Here is a 19,053-nt window from a genome sequence, read left to right as displayed (position 1 = left end):
GGAAATAAGAACCAAATGGCCCACCCTGAGAGGTGGACTATAAATGTGATGATTCGAAAAATAGGTTGTATCCAAAATCCAATCAGAAATACCAGAATGTGGCTGCAATCCAATCAAACTGATTAGGGTAGGTAGATTAAGGCCTGAAGATGATTGTGGCCAAAGGAAACTGCATTTAATCAATTGAACTGTAATTTGTAGGAGGAAAATGTGTCAAGGAGCCAGGATGGTCTTCACAAGAGTCTGGAAAAGGGGGAGCAATTATTCAGGGAATCAGGTGAGGATTCTAGGCAGTTTGTAGCATAAAATAGCTTCAGTCAGAAGCTAGAGAATGGTCCCTTCCAGAAATAAAATGGACCCTTTCTCCTGGATTGGTGATCCTCAAAGATTTTGGTTTCAGGACCCCTTTAAACCTTTAAAAATTATTGTGGCACCTGGGTGGCTCAGTCAGTTAATCGTCTGAATTCAGCTTTGGTCATGATCTCAGGGTCCTGGGATCTAACCCTACATCAGGCTCCCTGCTCATTGGAGAGTCTGCTTGTCCCTCTCCTTCTGCCCTTCCCCCTCACCCCACTTGTGCTCTCTCTCAAATAAACGGATGGAATCTTTAAACCTTTAAAAACCTTTAAAAATTATTGAAGATCCCAACAAGATTTTTCTTTATGTGAGCTATATCTGCAGGTATTTACCACAGTAGGAATTAAAAAGGAGAACATTTTAAAATGCAAAATACATAATCATACATTCTACTAGCTGTCAGACAGATGACATCATTACACATCATGGGGACTCTGGAAAATTCCACTGTGTACTCATAATTGAGAGTGAAAAAGGAAAATCAGCTCTTAATTTTACTATAAAAATAGTTTTGACCTCACAGACCCCTAAAAGGGTCTCAAGGACAAGAAGCACAGCTGACAATTAAACGACTGTCCCAGAACGTGTTGACATCTCTTGTGAAATTTCAGGAAGACGAGAAAGAAATTTACCTTCTCGGTGGTCCATTCACCAGACATCTTTCTCACTAGCATTCTGACTTCTGTGCCAGGTCTGGGTGGGTTGGCTGGGGGGCTGGGGTGTTCCCCTGAGTGTCCTCAACTCTGGTAAAACTGCCTCCTAGTTTCTCAATGTTGATGCATCAGAACACTGCCCCTTGTAAAACTCAAATTCGATCTTACTCTCAAACCTCACTGGACTCCAAGAAATATGTTAAGCCACATGTTCACTGGTAGGAGCCACTGAAGAAGTTATAGAAAGGGAGTTTATACCCTTCCTGAACACTTACATACTCCAAGTTCCATGTTGGATACTTTTCACAATATGCCATTACTGCCCACCACAACCCTGTGACGCAGGTCTTCTAATCCTCCTTTTAGAGATGGACAAATGGAAGGGTTAAGACATTGTGCAAGATCGTCCTGGTACATGTAATAAAGCTGGAATTTGAACTTTTTAATAATCATAATTACAATAATAAACAGCAATTGATTACTATTGTAAGTGGATCAAGACATTGCTCTAAATACTTATGTGTGTTATTTCTTTCTCACTGCAATTCTTTAGGTAGATATTCTACTTAACTTCCCAATTTTATTTTAGGAAACTGAGGCACAAATAGATTGAGTGAAATACTCAAGATCACACATATTGGTGGAGATTGAATTTGGTTGAACCCAGACGGTCTGACTCCAGAACCCAGGTTCTGCGCCCCTCCCTTCTATTACTTCTATCAGTCTTGCTCATTCTCAAAGCTGTGCTCTTACCCTCTTATGTACCATCTCTCTGGAAGCCTCCTAAGGAAAGACCTCACAGAGAGGCCCTGTTTCCTGGCTGCAGAGTACAAGCCAAGGCTAATCACATACAATAAGATCATCTTCATAACACAAATGTATATAAATATTGTAGCTGTAAATATTTAGGAATAGATACATTAATTATCCATATGTTGTAAGAAACAAACTTAATAGAACAAATATAGATTAATTTTATGAAAGTATTAAAGAATAAAAAGTAATTATAGCACAAAAGAATCCCAGAATCTTAGAATTGTAAAGAAACGTGGTTATAATATAGGTAGAAAGGCAAGTGGACTATGAACAGAGAGAATATTTGAACCTATGTTGAGCTTCAGGCTACTTCCACATTACAAAGCAAGGATTGGGGCTCAATAGGAATAATTTCAGGGCACTCTGCACTACCTGTCTCAAAACTAGAGGTGAGGCAATTGGCCAGTTTTTCAACATCCATTCATCTCCTTGTGTACTCTAATTCTGACCAGTTATAAAGCTCCTTAACTTTTTATTAAGAAAAAAAAAAGATGACACTATTGAGACAAAACTAGGAACTGCTTCTTCAGCAATGAATTTTACGAATACAGAATTTTTTAAGAGTATGACTGAAATTATTCTTTCTTTTAAGATTTATGTATTTTAGAGAGAGAGAGAGAGAGGGAGCGTGCAAGTGAGTTGGGGGAGGGGCACAGGGAGAGAATCTTGAAGCAGACTCCTCACTGAGCGTGGAGCCCGACCTCAGGACCCATGAGATCATGACCCCAACAAAAACCAAGAGTTGGACGCTTAACCAACCGCGCCACCCAGGCGCTCCTATCCTTAAAGATATAATTAATATATTATACTTTGTTTTCATCTATATGGCTATTTGTTTACCCATTCGCCAAACCTAATGATGTAGGGCTCTGAACTCTTGCTGAATAAAACTTCATTTCCATTGGTAATGTTTTCACTTAAGTTCTTTTACAGACATTTGGATAGAAAGATGAACTTAGAAGTAATTCCTTTGATATTCTTTGATAATTTCATAAAGGAAGAAATTTGGAATCTGAGTGCTTTTCAACTAAAAAAAAAAAGAAAAAGAAAAAGTGCCAGTAAGACCTGGTTAAACCCTTCCTGACCTTCTACGACATTTGAATACTCTTCTTCCAACCTAACTCACTTTGTCCTAACCAGATAGAGACTTCACTTCAGAGTTAATCAGGAGAGTTCATGCTCCACTGTACTGATTGTAATACTATTCACATGTAGTTGTAAAAACAAAAACTCTCCCCCTCTCCCTCTCCCTCTCTCCTTCCCCCTCCCTCTCTCCCTCCCCCTCTCCCTCTCTCCTTCCCCCTCTCCCTCTCTCCTTCCCGCTCTCCCTCCCTCCCTCTCTCTCTCCCTCTTTCTCCCTCTCCTCTCTCTCTTTGTCTCTCTCTGTCTCTCTCTGCCTTTCTCTCTTTGTCTCTCTCTCTCTCTCACCATCCTTCTAGCCCTTCCTCCCTCTCTCCTTTGACCTTCTGAGCAGTTCAGGTATTCTGTTCTAGTGATCAATTTGCTTTCTGGTTATAAAAATGTTCTCTACCTATTTGGAGAGAGAAACTAAAAGTACAATGCTATCTTGGATTCAGCTGAACCTAATTGATTCAACAGTTTTCTTATTATAAGCCATATTATCAAAACTTATTTGATAATGATTTATAAGAAACAAATACATTTACAAACAGTGTATGGTAATTCAAGCCACGTTTATTACTGCTTCTGTTTTAGGTTGATAAAGATATGGCCAGGGAGTGTGGGGAAGTTAAAAAAAAAAAAAAGACTATAGAACAAAAAATTGACATGAAGTTTTAAAAACTCACCAGCACATTATGCGTGCCTGCATGTGTGTGTGTGTGTGTGTCAGGCAATCAGTGGCATATAAAACATTGGACAGCATGAACAACAGAATTCAGCATGCAGATCATATGGAGAATGTACATTTCAAAATTTAAAACTGAGTTTGGTTGTGTAATTAATTATCCAAACGGCAACAGCTGATAGACCCAGAATAGAAAGAGTTCAAAAGAACTAGGATAAACATGTAAGCGTTTATAAATAACATCCATCTGTTATTAGTTATAGCTCATAGATGCAGCAAATCACCACGTGTTCCTCATATCAGTTACTGTTTGTCCCAAAATATCGCTCTTGCCAAAGCACCTTGGTGCACAGCGATTGAAGATAAATAGGCAGAGAGAGTACTCTTCAATTTTTAGTTTGTAACATTTCTAGATGCTGGCATGTTTCCTTTCCTTCCTCCTTTTATAACAGGCTTGATACGTTATCTTTATTTGAAACCACAGGGCCAACACCAAAAACTGAAATGATGGATGTAATGGGTCAGAGTCAAGCATTTTTCAATCTGTTGTGTGACATTGCTGGGGTCGACTCGGTTGCTAGAATTCTACGGGGCAGGTTAGGGACAGCAGAGCCTGCAAAGGAGCCGAGGACTCAGCAGCAGAAGAGGCCATCGTGGGACTTCTAGGGAACTCGTGGAATGAAATGATTTTAGAAACACTGACTTAATGGATTCTATTCTAAATCAAGGTCTTGCCTCAGCTTCTGCTAAGTTTTAGGTACATGATCAAATTATTTTCTTCCATTGGTTTCACCCAGACCGAAACAAAATTAGTAGTGTCCGTTTTCTCAGAGAGCATTGTTTAGAATAGTTGCCACTTGTGGAAAATTTCAAGTTTTCATGAGTGATCGAATGAATTAATGAATGAGTGATTCAGAAAATAGAAGCTATGTGAGAACATTGCAGGAGGACTGGGCTAATCAGGAAGGAGTCTTAATGATGATGAGCCTCCAACGAGCCTTGAGGTGTGGCTAGAATTTAAACAGGAAAGCAAAAGCTGGGAAAACATTCCAGGTAAGGGAAGTAGCAGGACCAAGGAGGGGAGACAATGATCTACAAGACATGCTGGAGAAGCTAGGAAGACCAACCAAGTTTTGCTCTGACAGCCTTCCACTTTTGGAACCAAATAAATTTTTCAAGAGAGGATAATACTGAGTTTTCCTTCCTAGGCATCTGATCGGTAACTCTTTGACACTGGAAACTGTGATCCACTGAATCTCATGGAATATAACATTACAGACAGAAATGTGGAAGATACCTCTGAGATCATAAGCACCAACAGCGAGAGTACCTGTAACACGAAACAGGGAAAATTATACTCACTGTAATTAATGCTCCCTGTGCTTTTTATGCAGCACAGCAATATATTACCAGATGCTAAAAGAGACCATTATTTTTCAAATAAAAAAATCTTGCCAAAAATGGGATTAAGAAAACATTAATGAATGTCAATGAATTGTTTTTATGGGATCTATTACCTAATGATTAATACTTTATCAGTGAAATATTTCTTATTTCATTTAGCCCCCTAATTTATTTAGATACAAAATAAAGGAAAATGGTAGACCTATGTTGAAATATTTTCCTCTTTGAAACGGATGTTTAATGGTGAGATGAGAGCTCAGAAGCCTCTCCATTGATCCCTCCCTTTCGGGGTACGCGGGGCCCTTCTATACTCAGCACCGGATGCCACAGGAGATGTGATGTAACACCCACCTGCGGTCTCATAGCATAGACCTCGGTGCCTTAGGGGAAGTGACTTGTTCCAACTCCTGGGTATTCACCATATTTTAAATTTGATTAGTTCTGCTCTTCACTGTTTTTGTGTGGGGGTGAAATACACATAACATGAAATTAACCATTTTAACCATTTTTAAGTATACGGTTCAGTGGCATTAAGTGCATTCACGCTGTTGTGCAGCTGTCACCACCATCCAGTTCCAGAACTTTTTCACCATCTCAAAGTGAAACTCTATGCCTATTAAACAATAACTCCCCCTTCCCCCTCTCCCCAAACCCTGGTGACCACAACCCTACTCCCCGTCTATATGAATTTGACTCTTCCAGGTACTTCATCTAAGTGGAATTACATAATAGTTGTCTTTTTTGTATCTGGCTTATTTCACAGAGTTTAATGTTTTGAAGGTTCGCCCATTGCCGTTCACTGCCTTACATATACTTTGTCCATGAAAAAAGCCATGTTCTTTCTTAAACTTGTGGAATTTGTTTATATCTTCATGTGAGAATATATCTACTTTCACCTCCTGTCAATATGCAGCGTACAAGGACATTATAGGAGGAGTAAGGGATGTATAATTTGTCCTTGAAATAGAAACAGAGAAAGAGAGTTGGTCAGTTGACCTTGCCTCCAAGGATATGGGCAAGGAAACTACTAATGGAATCCAGAAGCCGAAAGCGGGAGCTGGAGGTGAGAGGGGTTATGGGTGTTTCCCCCGATCCATCCAACTTGCACCTTTATATGTTTCTCAATGAGGAAGAAAATCTAGACACGATTTTCTCTCTATTATTATAACTAAAGAGAAGAGAGTGATGGAGAAGCACACGTTTCTTAACTGCCTTGTCAGGAAGTGATTTTCATCTTTTCTGCTTACAGTCCCTTGGCCCAAACCAAGTGCAAAGGAGTCTGAGAAATGCAGGGAAACATGGATATTCGCTGATCACCAATATCTCTACCATAACCGTGATATTACCCTTGGGGTTATTTAAGGGGAAAAAGATTGTACTTTCTTTCTGGTATTATGGTCTATACATATCATGTTCTTGTGTTTGGATACACACAGGATAACAGCAAACCCATGACAAACACAAAAGACATGTCTCCAGCTTTTATCTGCAATTTCAGGTTCCCAAATACTGTGGAAACCAAAGGTTCTACCAATAACTAGTTGGCTGGGAAAAACCTGACCTGAACTAAAGTGAGGCAATTTATGAGAATATCTGCACCTAAGGTTTTATTTAAAGACTTGCGAGCCTGAATAAAACATATATGAATTAGGAGTAAGAATAGTGATTACATTGGAATAGCAGTTTAGATATATTCAATTTGTCCCTAAGCTTTTAGTCATCTGCCATGTAAATCTATTAGCCAACATTTATTATTTCCTGTGCAAGAAACATTGTTCTAAGTGCTTTGCATTTATTAGCTCAGTTAAGGTTCTCAAAAACCCTTTGGTGTGCTATTAGCATCTTCATTTAGCAGACATGGAAATGAAGTCCCAGTAATTGTAGGTAAGGTCACCCAGCTAAAAGGGCAGTTAGGGATAAATGTCAGGTAACTTTCCTGCAGAAACCCTTACCTACTCCCCTACATGGCTCCCACATCATATGTAAAATCACATGAAGAAAATCTCTTCCCAGAGTAACATCATTACAGTGGCAGTGTTGTAATTTTCCACCATCTTCCCCCCAAAGAACATGGATTTTGACCATCACTCACAGACAAGGACGCCTTTGTGGAAGTCTGGGAGTCCAGTGGAGAAGTTCCAGAACATCACTGGAGCTAAACGAAATCCAAGATCGGGCACACCAAAGAATGTAAGAGCAACACTCTCACTGTACCTGTTTTATCCCTCCTCCAAGGCAACAGAGCTCAATGCAAGAGAGATCTTCTGGCTCATGCTTTCTACCTCAGGGGGGAATGAGAGGGTGTGCACGAGCCTCTGGCTTTCCCAGGTGTGCAAGACACTGCAAAGAGGCCCATTTCTTTCCCACCCCACCCAGAATACTGAGTGGCAAACCATATGAGTTGGGGGCAGGGAGCAGCTGGGAGGATAGCAGCCAGGGTTCAGCATGGAACATATCAAAAGGACACGTATCGTACTTACCACCTTACAGACTCCATCAGGAAGCCTACCCAGAAGCCACTAGCCATGCCTCACCTGCTGACCCCCCCAACTGGCTTATGGGCACCCCAATGCTCTGATTACCTCACCTTCACGCCCCCCAAACTATAACCAGCTCTCTATGCATGTTCCTGAGGGCAAGGGTAGCAAGAGAGAGCCTTTGCAGACAACTAGTGAGCATGTGCAGAGAGTTGGCCCAAATCTGCAGAGTTGGTAGAAAGCACAAACTTGAGCATTCAGCATCACCCTAGGGAAATCACATAAGAGGCTTCAGGGCCCAGCCTGGCTTTGCATGATTGAGAGAAGGCGAATAATCTTAAGAATTCCCCTCCAAGTGGGGTTAAGAAGTGTGAAGCAGGTTTCCATTGAAAAGGTCTGAGAAAGCCTCAGAATCCCTAACATGGAAGATTCCTGAAGCCAGTCAGTAAAGACTGAAGGAGGTGATTACTTTTGTAAATGCTAAGACAGCAATGCAAGGCTTCAAGGATCATGAAAAATCAGGAAAACTTGACACCACCAGAGGAACACAGTAATTTTCCAGTAACCAACCCCACAGAAATAAAGAATTCAAAACAGTTGTCTTAAGGAAGCTCAGTGAACCACAAGAAAGCATGGAAAGACAGTTCAACAAAATCAGGAAAACAATATATGAACAAAATGAAAAGTTTAACAGAGAGATAGAAGTCATAAAAAAGAACCAAACCTAAATTCTGGAGCTCAAGAATACAATGAATAAAATGAAAAATGCACCAAACAGCAGCATCATCAGACTGGATCAAGCAAAGGAAATAATCTGTGAAGTAGAAGACAGATCAATTGAAATTATCCAGTCAGGAAAAAAAAAAAAAGACTGAAATTGTGTAAGGAAAGCCTACAAGAACTACAGGATTCCAATAAGAAAACAATCTACCCATCACTGGAGTCCCGGAAGAAATGAGGGTGAAAGGAACAGAAAGTTTATTTAAAGAAATAATGGGTATGAATTTCCCAAATCTGAGGAAAGATTTGGACAGCCAAGTTCATGAAGCTCATAGGTCCCTCCAAAATTTCAACCTCAAACCGTCTTCTACAAGATACACTATAATAAAACTGTCTAAAATCAAAGACAAAGTGAGATGTTTAAAGCAGCAAGAGGAAAAAAAAATCATCACATACAAAGAAACCCTAATAAAGCTATTAATGGGTTTCTCAGCAGAGCCAGGAGAGAGTGGCCAGGCCAGGAAAGAGTGGGATGACATATTCAACGCGTTGAAAGAAAAAAACCGCCATCAAGAATACTTCATCCAGAAAAGCTGTCCTTCAGAAACGAAGGAGAGATTAAAGACTTTCCCAAACAAAAGCAAGCTGAGGGAATAAATCACCACTGGATCTTCCCTATAAGAAATGCTGAAAGGGGTGGGCGGAGCAAGATGGCAGAGGAGTAGGAGACCTGGATTTTATCTGGTCCCAGGAATTCAGCTGGATAGGGATCAAACCATTCTGAACACCTACGAACTCAACAGGAGATCGAAGAAAAGAATAGCAGCAACTCTCTGAACAGAAAAGCGACCAATTTCTGGAAGGTAGGACATGCAGAGAAGTGAATCCGAGGCGATATTTGGGAGGATAGACGGCGGGGGCGGGGGCCTCCGTCAGCCGCTTCTGGCAAGTGACAGAGCAGCGGAGCACAAAATCGGAACTTTTAGAAGTCGGCTCCGCTGAGGGACGTCGCTCCAGTGGCTAAGCGGGCGTTGGAACCCTCGCGAGACAGTGTGGTCTCAGGACCCACGGGGTCACAGAAAGACCAGGGGTGTCTGAGTGCGGCAGAGCTCCCAGGGATCAGATCGGGGAAGCCGGCTGCAGAGACGGAGCCAGGCACGGGCTCTTAGCTCGGGGTTGCCATAAACCGTGATCCGCGGCACAGTCGGGCCACTGCTCCTCCAGCAGGGACCCAACAAGTGGCAGATCCGGGGAGACTCACCTTCTTCCCCTGGGATGAGCGGCGCGGGAGCGCACCGCAGGGATCTGCTGGGTTTGGAGACTCCACCCGGGGTCGGGTGCCAGAGATAGAAACGCTCGGTCACAGGCTGGGTGAGCATGGAGTGCGGCCGGAGACCGGGGAGACGGGAGTGACTGACTGCTTTTCTCTGGGGGCTCACTGAGGAGCGGGGCCCCGAGTACTCGGCTTCTCCAGGGCGGAGATTGGGAGGCCGCCATTTTCACTGTCGTCCCCCAAAGCTGTACGGAAAGCTTGCAGGGAACAAAAGCTCCCGAGAGCAAACCTGAGCAGATTACTTAGCCTAGATCGGCAAGGGCGGGGCAATTCCACCTCCGGCAAAGACTTTTGGGAACCACGGCAACAGGCACCTCCCCCAGAAGATCCATAAGAACAGCCAGCCAAGACCAAGTTTACCAATCAATGAGAATGGCAGAACTCCAGCGCTAGGGGAATACTGAACATAGAATCCATGGCTTTTTTACTATGATTCTGTAGTCTTTCAAAGTTAATTTTTTTAACTGTCTTTTTTTTTTTGAATTTTTCTTTTTCCCTTTTTCAACCAACATCTTATCAATCCCTTTTTTAAAAAACATTTTTATTTTTCATTTTTAGAGTCATATTCTATCCCTTCATAGTAGTTACCCTTATTTTTGGCATATATATATATGAGTTGTTCTCTCTTTAAAATTTTGAGATACAGTTTCTTCTAACAGACCAAAATATACCCTAAATCTCTAGTGTATGGCTTTGTTCTAGTCTCCTGCCTGATCACATTCTCTCCCTTTAGTTTTCCTTTTTTTTTTTTAAATCCTCTTCTTTCTTTTTTCAAACAACTTCTTATCTTATCAATTCCTTTTATAAAATTTTTTATAATTTTCATCTTTACAGTCATAGTCCATCCTTTCATCGTATCAACCCTTATTTTTGTACATATATAAGTTTTTCTTTCTTTAAAATTTTGGGAGGCACTTTCTTCTAACAGACCAAAATACACCCAAAATCTGTGTGTGGCACTGATCTATGCACCAGCCTGATCATATGTGATCATATTCTGTTTTTTTGTTTGTTTGTTTTCTTCTGTTTTTGCTTGTTTTTCTCTTTTTCTTTTTTCTTTCTTTCCCTTTCTTTTCCCCCAGTTTCAGGTCTTTTCTGATTTGTTTAGAGTATATTTTCTGGGTACGTTGTTACCCTGTTAGCATTTTGTTCTCTCATTCATCTATTCTCTGGACAAAATGACAAGATGGAAAAAATCACCTCAACAAAAAGAACAAGAGGTAGTACCGACTGCCAGGGACCTAATCAATATGGACATTAGTACGATGTGGGACCTAGAGTTCAGAATCATGATTTTAAAGATACTAGCTGGGCTTGAAAAAAGCATGGAAGTTATTAGAGAAACCCTCTCCGGAGAAATAAAAGAACTAAAATCTAACTAAGTTGAAATAAAAAAGGCTACTAATGAGGTGCAATCAAAAATGGGGGTGCTAACTGCTAGGATAAATGAGGCAGAAGAGCGAATCAGTGATATAGAAGACCAAATGATGGAAAATAAAGAAGATGAGAAAAAGAGAGATAAACAACTACTGGATCACGAGGGCAGAATTCATGAGATAAGCGATATCATAAGATGAAACAACATTAGAATAATTGGGATCCCAGAAGAAGAAGAAAGAGAAAGAGGGGCAGAAGGTATATTGGAGCAAATTATAGCAGAGACCTTCCCTAATTTGGGGAAGGAAACGGGCATCAAAATCCAGGAGGCACAGAGAACCCCTCTCAAAATCAATAAAAATAGGTCAACACCCCAACATCTAATAGTAAAACTTACGAGTCTCAGAGACAAAGAGAAAATCCTGAAAGCAGCTCGGGACAAGAGATCTGTAACCTACAATGGTAGAAATATTAGATTGGCAACAGACCTATCCACAGAGACCTGGCAAGCCAGAAAGGACTGGCATGATATATTCAGAGCACTAAACGAGAAAAATATGCAGCCAAGAATACTATATCCAGGTAAGCTGTCATTGCAAATAGAAGGAGAGAGAAAAAGCTTCCAGGACAAACAAAAACTAAAAGAATTTGCAAACACGAAACCAGCCCTACAAGAAATATTGAAAGGGGTCCTCTAAGCAAAGAGAGAGCCTAAAAGCAACATAGACCACAAAGGAACACAGACAATATACAGTAACAGTCACCTTACAGGCAATACAATGGCACTAAATTCCTATCTTTCAATAGTTACCCTGAATGTAAATGGGCTAATGCCCCAATCAAAAGACACAGGCTATCAGATTGGATTAAAAAACAAGACCCATTGATATGCAGTCTGCAAGAGACTCATTTTAGACCCAAAGACACCCCCAGATTGAAGGTGAGAGGGTGGAAAACCATTTACCATGTTAATGGACACCAAAAGAAAGCTGGGGTGGCAATCCTTATATCACACAAATTAGATTTTAAACCAAAGACTGTAATAAGAGATGAGGAAGGACACTATACCATACTTAAAGGGTCTATCCAACAAGAAGATCTAACAATTGTAAATATCTATGCCCCTAACGTGGGAGCAGCCAATTATATAAGGCAATTAATAACAAAAGCAAAGAAACACATTGACAACAATACAATAATAGTGGGGGACTTTAACATCCCCCCTCACTGAAATGGACAGATCATCTAAGCAAAAGATCAACAAGGAAATAAAGACTTTAAATGACACACCGGACCAAATGGACTTCACAGACATATTCAGAACATTCCATCCCAAAGCAACAGAATACACATTCTTCTCTAGTGCCCATGGAACATTCTCCAGAATAGATCACATCCTAGGTCAAAAATGAGGTCTCAACTGGTACCAAAAGATTGGGATCATTCCCTGCATATTTTCAGACCACAATGCTTTGAAACTAGAACTCAATCACAAGAGGAAAGTCGGAAAGAACTCAAATACATGGAGGCTAAAGAGCATCCTACTAAAGAATGAATGGGTCAACCAGGAAATTAAAGAAAAATTTAAAAAATTCATGGAAACAAATGAAAATGAAAACACAACTGTTCAAAATCTTTGGGATGCAGCAAAGGCAGTCCTAAGAGGAAAGTATATAGCAATACAAGCCTTTCTCAAGAAACAAGAAAGGTCTCAAATACACAACCTAACCCTACACCTAAAGGAGGTAGAGAAAAAACAGCAAATAAAGCCTAAACCCAGCAGGAGAAGAGAAATAATAAAGATCAGAGAAGAAATCAATGAAATAGAAACCAAAAGAACAGTAGAACAGATCAATGAAACTAGGATCTGGTTCTTTGAAAGAATTAACAAGATTGATAAACCCCTGGCCAGACTTATCAAAAAGAAAAGAGAAAAGACCCAAATCAACAAAATCATGAATGAAAGAGGAGACATCACAACCGACACCAAAGAAATACAACAATTTTAAGAACATATTATGAGCAACTCTATGCCAGCAAATTAGATAACCTGGAAGAAATGGATGCATTGCTAGAGATGTATCAACTACCAAAACTGAACCAGGAAGAAATAGAAAACCTGAACAGACCTATAACCACTAAGGAAATTGAAGCAGTCATCAAAAATCTCCCAACAAACAAAAGCCCAGGGCCAAATGGCTTCCCAGGGGAATTCTACCAAACATTTCAAGAATTAATACCTATTCTTCTGAAACTGTTCCAAAAAATAGAAATGGAAGGAAAACTTTGAAACTCGTTTTATGAGGCCACCATTACCTTGATCCCCAAACCAGACAAAGACCCCATCAAAAAGGAGAATTACAGACCAATATCCTTGATGAACATGGATGCAAAAATTCTCACCAAAATACTAGCCAATAGGATCCAACAGTACATTAAAAGGATTATTAACCATGACCAAGTGGGATTTATCCCTGGGCTGCAAGGTTGGTTCAACATCCGCAAATCAATCAACGTGATACAATACATTAACAAAAGAAAGAACAAGAACCATATGATCCTCTCAATAGATGCAGAAAAAGCATTTGACAAAGTACAGCATCCTTTCTTGATCAAAACTCTTCAGAGTATAGGCATAGAGGGTACATACCTCAATATCATAAAAGCCATCTATGAAAAACCTACAGCGAATATCATTTTTAATGGGGAAAAACTGAGAGCTTTCCCCCTAAGGTCAGGAACATGGCAGGGATGTCCACTATCACCACTGCTATTCAACATAATGTTAGAAGTCCTAGCCACAGCAATCAGACAACAAAAAGAAATGAAAGGCATCCAAATCAGCAAAGAAGTCAAACTCTCACTCTTTGCAGATGATATGATACTTTATGTGGAAAACACAAAAGACTCCACCCCAAAACTGCTAGATCTCATACAGGAATTCAGTAAAGTGGCAGGATATAAAATCAATGCACAGAAATCAGTGGCATTCCTATACACCAACAACAATACAGAAGAAAGAGAAATTGAGGAGTCGATCCCATTTACAATTGCACCCAAAACCATAAGATACCTGGGAATAAATCTAACCAAAGAGGCAAAGGATCTGTACTCAGAAAACTATAAAATACTCATGGAACAAATTGAGGAGGACACAAAGAAATGGAAAAACGTTCCATGCTCATGGATTGGAAGAACAAATATTGTGAAGATGTCAATGCTGCCTAGAGCAATCTACACAATCAATGCAATCCCCATCAAAATACCACCCACTTTTTTCAAAGAAATGGAACAAATAATCCTAAAATTTGTATGGAATCAGAAAAGACCCTGAATAGCCAGAGGAATGTTGAAAAAGAAAAGCAAAGCTGGTGGCATCACAATTCCGGACTTCAAGCTCTATTACAAAGCTGTCATCATCAAGACAGTATGGTACTGGCACAAAAACAGACACATAGATCAATGGAACAGAATAGAGAGCCCAGAAATGGACCCTCAACTCTATGGTCAACTAATCTTTGACAAAGCAGGAAAGAATGTCCAATGGAAAAAAGACAGTCTCTTCAACAAATGGTGTTGGGAAAATTGGACAGCCACATGCAGAAGAATGAAACTGGACCATTTCCCTACACCACACACAAAAATAGACTCCAAATGGTTGAAAGACCTAAATGTGAGACAGGAGTCCATCAAAATCCTAAAGGAGAACACAGGCAACAACCTCTTCGACCTCAACCGCAGCAACTTCTTCCTAGAAACATCGCCAAAGGCAAGGGAAGCAAGGGCAAAAATGAACTATTGGGACTTCATCAAGATAAAAAGCTTTTGCACAGCAAAAGAGACAGTCAACAAAACCAAAAGACAACCGACAGAATGGGAGAAGATATTTGCAAATGACATATCAGATAAAGGGCCAGTATCCAAAATCTATAAAGAACTTATCAAACTCAACACCCAAAGAACAAATGATCCAATCAAGAAATGGGCAGAACACATGAACAGACATTTTTCCAAAGAAGACATCCAAATGGCCAACAGACATGTGAAAAAGTGCTCAACATCGCTCGGCATCAGGGAAATCCAAATCAAAACCTCAATGAGATACCACCTCACACCAGTCAGAATGGCTAAAATTAACAAGTCAGGAAACAACAGATGTTGGTGGGGATGCGGAGAAAGGGGAACCCTCCTACACTGTTGGTGGGAATGCAAGCTGGTGCAGCCACTCTGGAAAACAGTATGGAGGTTCCTCAAAAAGTTGAAAATAGAGCTACCCTATGACCCACCAATTGCACTGGGTATTTACCCCAAAGATACAAATGTAGGGATCCGAAGGGGTACGTGCACCCCGATGTTTATAGCAGCAATGTCCACAATAGCCAAACTGTGGAAAGAGCCAAGATGTCCATCGACAGATGAATGGATAAAGAAGATGTGGTATATATATACAATGGAATATTATGCAGCCATCAAAAGGAATGAGATCTTGCCATTTGCAACGATGTGGATGGAATTGGAGGGTGTTATGCTGAGCGAAATAAGTCAATCAGAGAAAGACATGTATCATATGACCTCACTGATATGAGGAATTCTTTTTTTTTTTTAAGATTTTATTTATTTATTTGAGAGAGAGAATGAGAGACAGAGAGCACGAGAGGGAAGAGGGTCAGAGGGAGAAGCAGACCCCCCACTGAGCAGGGAGCCCGATGTGGGACTCGATCCCGGGACTCCAGGATCATGACCTGAGCTGAAGGCAGTCGCTTAACCAACTGAGCCACCCAGGCGCCCGATATGAGGAATTCTTAATCTCAGGAAACAAACTGAGGGTTGCTGGAGTGGGGCGGGGGGGAAGGATGGGGTGGCTGGGTGATAGACATTGGGGAGGGTATGTGCTATGGTGAGCGCTGTGAATTGTGCAAGACTGTTGAATCACAGATCTGTACTTCTGAAACAAATAAGGCAATATATGTTAAGAAAAAAAAAAGAAGATAGCAGGAGGGGAAGAATGAAGAGGGGGAAATCAGAGGGGGAGACGAACCATGAGAGACAATGGACTCTGAAAAACAAACTGAGGGTTCTAGAGGGGAGGGGGGTGGGAGGATGGGTTAGCCTGGTGATGGGTATTAAAGATGGCACGTTCTGCATGGAGCACTGGGTGTTATGCACAAAGAATGAATCATGGAACACTACATCAAAAACTAATGATGTAATGTATGGTGATTAACGTAACAATAAAAAATTGAAAAAAAAAGAAATGCTGAAAGGGGTTCTTCAAGCAGAAAAGAAAGGACGCTAATTAGTAACATGAAAATTTACGAGATAAATCAGCACGTTGTATACTTTAAGTATATTACAATGTTATTTGTCAGTACACCTCAGTAAAACTGAGGGGAAAAAGACTTTTCGGATTTCCCATGGCAACTTTACTTCCCTCGCCACTCACTTCATTGCTAGTCTTCGTTTAACAAACATCTGAGCACCAATCATACATCAGTCTCTATTGAAAGGATGGGAGGAAAGCACTAAACAAAACAGATTGAATTGTTTGGACTGCCTACTACTTGTTTGTGACTTTCCACAGGACTTGAAGTTCCAAGATGGCAGAAATACAACCTTTCCTTTTTGCACCTCAATCTCCAAAGCCTAGCACTGGGTTTGACACATGATAGGCTCTTCATAAGTATTTGTTCAATGAATACTGTTGGGTGACAAAAGCATATCACTTTAGCATCTAACAGCATATAATAAAATCTCATATCCTCAATTAAAAATGCTTTTCTTTAGTTAAATTCTGCTATTGTTAAATAAGCCAATGACCACTGAAAACACCTAAGTGTTCCCTTATAACAAAAATTCAGACATCTTTGGTGTCATATGGACTTGGATGCTACATCAAAGAAAAAAGAAAAAAAAAGTATGAGGAATATAGTTAGAGAAAATGCACTTTAGATCTCCCATTCTTTCCCCCTTCTGAGAAATAAGCCTTGCAGCAGAAATCACACAGATAAAAATGATGTCCAAAAAATATATATTTCTTTGAATGTCAATTACGTGACACCACGTGGCAATACTTTTCTTTACCCAAGTCTACAAGACACCAAAGGTGAGTGTTAACATAGAAATATGCTTTGGGATTTGGGTGATTCATCCATTGGGTGGATTTTAGGCCCCAATCTTCCTACAGTTTTCCTCCCAGGATGAAGGTGGAAACTACCCTAAAGTCACCCAGCCAGAGTTCTGCAATAAACAGAGCCAAACAGCACACTTTTCTGGTAACCAGCATTCTACCTAACAGCAGTTAAATTCCTTCCCTCTGGGGCCTGTTTCCTAATTCCACTTGTTAAAGATAGCTCAGAGACCATGCTACATACCCATCAGCCAGGCACACACAAAGGCTCACCCATACTTCGCTCATTTTTTACTTTAACTCTGGCTTTCACTTTTTATTTTTCCCTATTTCTCTTCTCCCATTTTTGTTTAATGGACCCCCTGTGAGATATTCATGGAAATTCTTAAAACTAGGAGGAAAACTGATTACTAAGATTTATGAGGTTGTGATGATTTATTCACCTCTTAAGGAAAGAGGCAATCTATCACATTTTGAAAGGCTGGACAACCAAGTTCTGCCTGTATTTATATGATATCATAAAGCTGTTTTCTTGAAGAACGTCTAAGCTACCAACTTAAAGATGAGGCTGCCTTGTTCTGGGCAGAGATTTTGAATAAGAATATTTTAGAAGGTAATGTATTTGTTTGCCATTGAGGACATTTTCAGTGGATAAGAAACTCAATAGTATGATTACTTAGACTCAATGTTACTTAACTTTTAAAAAAAATTTTTAAATTCAATTTAATTAACATATACTGTATTATTAGTTTCAGAGGTAGAGTTCAGTGATTTATCAGTTACATGCAACACCCAGTGCTCATTATTACTTCAAGTGCCCTCCTTAATGCCCATCACCCAGTTACCCCTTCTCCCCACCCACTTCCCCTCCAGCAACGCTCAGTTTGTTTCCTATAGTTAAGAGTCTTACAATTTGCCTCCCTCTCTGTTTTTGTCTTATTTTATTTTTCTTTCCCTTCCTCTATGTTCATTTGTTTTGTTTCTTAAATTCCACATATGAGTGAAATCATATGGTATTTGTCTTTCTCTGACTTATTTCACTTAGCATAACACCCTCTGGTCCCATCTACATCATTGCCAATGGCAAGATTTTATTCTTTTTGATGGCTGAGTAATATATTCCATTGTGTATGTATATATATATATACACACATCACATCTTCTTTATGCATTCATCTGTTGATGGACATCTGGGCTCTTTCCATATTTTGGCTATTTTGGACATTGCTGCTATAAACATTGGGGTACATTCAATGTTACTTTTTAATAAATTCTTTTAGGCCAGCATCTTTCCCTGGACTCTACCATGGGCCAGCCTCGGCCTCACTCAGGAATGGGGAAGGCGGACAGGCTGGCTGCCACCAGGGTATCATTTTTTCTCAGGGTCTTTCCCTCTTTCTTTTGGAGGTGGTTCCAAATACCTCTCAAGTCAAGGTCAAAGGCCAGAGGTCAGCTCACCTTTCTTTCTGCTTGTAAAGCCTGAGGTTCCCTTTCTCAGAGCCTCCCTGACTCTTCTGGCTCTCATGGCTGGGTTTTCTGGGCCAGATCTCCAGAATGGAAAGTGGCAGGTGGTGTAGCTATTGCCAGGAGAACAGGAAAAAGGAATGGTCCCTCCACCTCTTGTGTGAAAGTTTAAGCTCCAGTGAAACCCACCTGTCCAAGGCGTTGGTGTCTACTCAGGAAGAGTCCCTGCTGGCCTTGGGTCTTTCTCTCACTATATCCTTTCCTTGCAACACCCCAGGTACAGAGCATGTGGCAAGAGGAACAGAAGCCAGACCCTGCTCCCAGCTCAGTTCCTGGTCAGAAATGCCCAGACATACTAAGATGTTTATCAGGGGAATAAAGTCCTGTTTGTTCACACACACACACACGCACACACGAGTTTCTTTCTATCCTCTGCAGTCTAACAGGTTACAAACTTAATATTTATATTTAGTGCATCTTTGCAAGTTTGCCTGTTTCCCAACCTACTTTCTTGTTTA

The sequence above is a fragment of the Phoca vitulina genome, unplaced genomic scaffold (genome assembly GCF_004348235.1).
Source record: "Phoca vitulina isolate PV1807 unplaced genomic scaffold, GSC_HSeal_1.0 scaffold5, whole genome shotgun sequence".
NCBI lineage: Eukaryota > Metazoa > Chordata > Mammalia > Carnivora > Phocidae > Phoca > Phoca vitulina.
The sequence above is the reverse complement of the archived record's forward strand: the minus strand, read 5'-3'. Positions refer to the sequence as shown.